The sequence below is a fragment of the Apium graveolens genome, chromosome 9, assembly GCF_009905375.1.
Source record: "Apium graveolens cultivar Ventura chromosome 9, ASM990537v1, whole genome shotgun sequence".
Lineage (NCBI taxonomy): Eukaryota > Viridiplantae > Streptophyta > Magnoliopsida > Apiales > Apiaceae > Apium > Apium graveolens.
Genome location: NC_133655.1, coordinates 6,575,474 through 6,579,421, shown reverse-complemented (window position 1 = coordinate 6,579,421; position 3,948 = coordinate 6,575,474). Strand labels below are relative to the sequence as shown.

Genomic DNA, 3,948 nt, shown 5'->3' with positions numbered 1-3,948 from the left:
TAAATATGAAATTAATATGCAAAATGTATATACCTAATAAGATAATGGTTTTTTTAAATCAAAAGTAAGCATTATATCATTTTCGGACAACGGTTACCTCAAGTACATAATTTTGTCAAAATATAAGTCATTGTCTAAACAACAATTCAATAACACCAGTTAGTTATTAACTGTTGTTTGAACTATGAAGACATGACTTAGAACACAATATAAAAAGAATTGGTTTAAAAGGTTTTACACAATTGTTACTTTAAACAAACCATTGCTTGAATAATAAGGAATTAGTTTTGAACTATTTCTTGCCATTGACTCCCTGTTGTCTATTACTTAGTAAACTGTCGTGTTACAAATGTTTCTTCAATGGTTCCCGAAAAGTAACCCGTTATCTCTTTTGCATTATAACACCACCCTAAAATTGTTGTCTAAAAGATACTTATATTACTACCTCTGAAAATAATTGTTGTTGTTCTTTTATATAAATAATAGATGTATAAAATAACTGTTGTTTGAAAAAGATATTTAAAATTGGAAAGAAAATTTAGAACTTTCTCTTGACGTAAATAAACTGTTGTTTATTACTAAGAAAACTGTCATGTTAAAAATGTTCCAACAATAGTTTTTCTAAAACAACCGTTGTGTCATCCAGATTGTAACCAGTGTTAAACATTGTTGTTGAATCTCCCTTATTACAACTGTATTAACGACTGTTGTCCAACCTTCGATCATACGAGTGTTGGATACACAACGGAAAAACTACCTTTCAGACAACGAAAAAAATAGTTGTATGATTGCAAAAATGTTGTAGTGTAGTCAGCATCCTTTACGGTTCCCGGGTTGATTGTTGTCTCTATTGGGATGGATTTTGGCGGGGGGCATGGGTCGCCATGGTCCCCTCAATGTTCCAATTATATATATATATATATATATATATATATATTAGATAGTTTGATGGTCCCCCTCCCGGTTCCGTCCCTGTAGCTACACTGGTGGAAGCCGCCGCCTGTAGGTTGGGCAATCCATCTTTATATCCATCCACTTAAGTAAGCAATGTGAATGGAAGACATGTTCACATGGCGTCACCAGCACATATAGGTTCGGACAACGTTAGTTACACAGGGAGTGGCTAGCTACCTTTTACCCTTAAACATTTTTAATTAGTTTTACATAGCCTTAAACTTCAAGCTGAAAGCTGTCCAAAAGTACCATGCAAAAATCTGGATGTTGAGTGAAATCAATGGCAGTCATGCAGATGACGCGGTCACTGGCCCGGTTTATATCCTGATCCAACCTTTTATGGTAATTATATTTTATTGGAAACATCTGCATGAGGATCTATGAAAGAAAAAGATCAAAGTTAGGATATGATTTTCATAATTTGAGGAAAAAATTACGAAGCCATGGTTTACAGAAGACAAAAGTTGCAAGCAGCAATGAAAAAAGCATTATACAGACAAGACACAAGAATAAAGCAACTGATCTTTCCTAGAAACTACTATTTATAATGATCAAGTGAACCAGCAATATACAGGGATTAGAATATTCAGCAACTAAATTAAGTTAGAATATTGGTTGGCACTTTCTTTACAACAATATGCAGGGACTAGGCATTCTCTACCTTGATTTTATATATAAATAACAGGGAAGAGTTACATAAACTAATTAACAAAATAGAAAACGGTTGCACGAATATATGGTGAAAAGTTACATCAAACCTGCCAAAAAAAATGAAGAATCGACATCCAAGATAGTGCTGCAGAAGAAGAATGTTTGCTTGCAACCCAGCAAAACCCACCAAATAGATGCACCAACTCCTGTCAGGCTTAATGTGCATGAAGTTGCGGGGACATCCAAAGATATATAAAGGAATTACAAGCCGAGTTACACTCATTCCAATAATGTAACTAGGCTGTAGTGGCTTTCTTGGGTCACGAAAAACATTTGTGGCACTCTGAGGTATCCAGTAGGAGTGCACAACCAGAGTAATAACTGGAAGGAATTTAGGGAACTCGTACGTGATCAGAATACCTCCCAGAAGGATACCACCTGAAAACGTAAACCATAAAGATGTGTGAGTGTGAAGTAGCACTACTTCCCTACTAAGAATAAATATCCATAACTTTTAGGTTAATATAATTGATACTAATGCTAATAAGTTGAAACATTTATTCCACAAAAAGTTATACGCCATCAAATATTTTTATCAGATATCTTATTTTACAAGTACACAAATGCTTTTCTTTCAAATGCAGAAGAAGAGGATAGCTTAGGATTGCAACTGTTCTGGAGCAGAACTGGCAACTGTATATATCCTCTCAAAAGATTCATGATTATGTTTTCTGGTATACTATTATCTTCTGTTACTAGAATGAACCTTACATATACTGCCAAACACTATAACAGCACAACGTTGCACAAGCTCATGCAATAAAATGATCATAATCTTAGCATTTCATGTAGGATTGTCAGAATAGGTAATCCAAGTAACAAAGATACATGTTAAATTGGGGAAGCAATTTAAAATTTAAAATTAAAAAAAGGTATCTTCCTATACAGAGTGGCCCGAGATTCAGGTATAACTGCATTCATAGTGATAAATGTTCAATGTGAATCTCAAGTTATGAATTTCAAAGGTATGCATACAGGACAAAAATTCATTACAAACAGCTAAGCAAAAGTTTTACTCACAGAAAATAAATATAAAGAACTGAAAGTTCACGCCTCGCTTCCACACTCTGTATGTAATTTGTAGGCCTATTTGCCTTCCATATATGGAGAAAAAATCTCAACTCACAAAAAGAGAAGATAACAAACTTGAAGAATGCGGCAGTGGAAAATGCGTTATACAATTGTTCTGCATACATGAAGAAGTGATGATTATGGAGAACACAAGTAGTGAGAAATAGTTTTTTAAAGTAATAAAATTTGGTCAATGCCAAAGACAGAGAATAAGTTTTATTCTAATTACCAACTGTGATTCCTGCAGTCAAATGTAAAAGACAAAGGTATGCATCCATGACAGCCTGTTGTCCAATTGTGAAACTTGAAACTTTGACAGCTCCCTGACAGTAGGATGGAATATCCGTCAGCTAGTATATAAAAAAACTGCAGATATCCATAAATAAGAACGGTACAAGTGTCTTAAAACAACAAAACTGCAGTAGCTGATCACTGGCACAAATTGAGAATCCTACAGAAGCAACATATAGGATCGAGATGGAACCCTTACAGATTGCGTGTTGCTATGTTTCCTTTGCTGAATTAACAGGAGAACTTGAAGGATAGAGATCTAATATATGGCAGACGGTTAAGGAGAATCAACCATTCTCAATCTATCAATACATAATGTTTGATCAAGTAATGTTAGAGAAGGATACAAAAGTGACCATCAGGTTATAATTAAATGCTTTGTCAAAAAACATCTCAGTGTTTACAGAAGTTGCATTCAATTGCATGGGCGGCAGACAATCTCCATTGTCATCCATCAAAAATCTTACCATTGCAGCTTCATCTAAACAAAGTAAAAGCACATGATAAAATGAATAACACTTTAGGCCACTACACCCAGCCGGAAATTATTTTCACACAAATTTTGAGCAATTGTGCCATTAAAAAGATTTTTTTTATAAATTGCAAAATTTTTAGGATCCTAAATATAACTTACCATTGGGGCACAGTGCAATGGAAGACATAATACTTTGCATTATTTATATTATAATTTCTGAAACTGAAAAAGTAAATAACATTGAGAGTTTACGCTCCATGGAAAAGGACGTACTACTTTGCATGGACGGGACACGTGATATCCGAGCCCTTACTGTGATGTTACAATGTTTCTCTATGTCGATCACAGGTGCTACAACAAAAATGAATAAGTTAGTAATTAGTATGGACTCTAGCCAATACAGAGTTAGAAAAAAAATTACAAATAATGAAGTAGATATCACACAG

The 3,948-nt window shown here is 34.2% G+C and overlaps 1 pseudogene; it reads right to left on the bottom strand.

Moving 5' to 3' along the window:
* Positions 1-978: 978 nt before the first annotated feature.
* On the bottom strand, positions 979-3,689 carry LOC141684936 (transmembrane E3 ubiquitin-protein ligase FLY1-like; annotated as a pseudogene).
* Between the last annotated feature and the right edge of the window lie 259 nt (positions 3,690-3,948).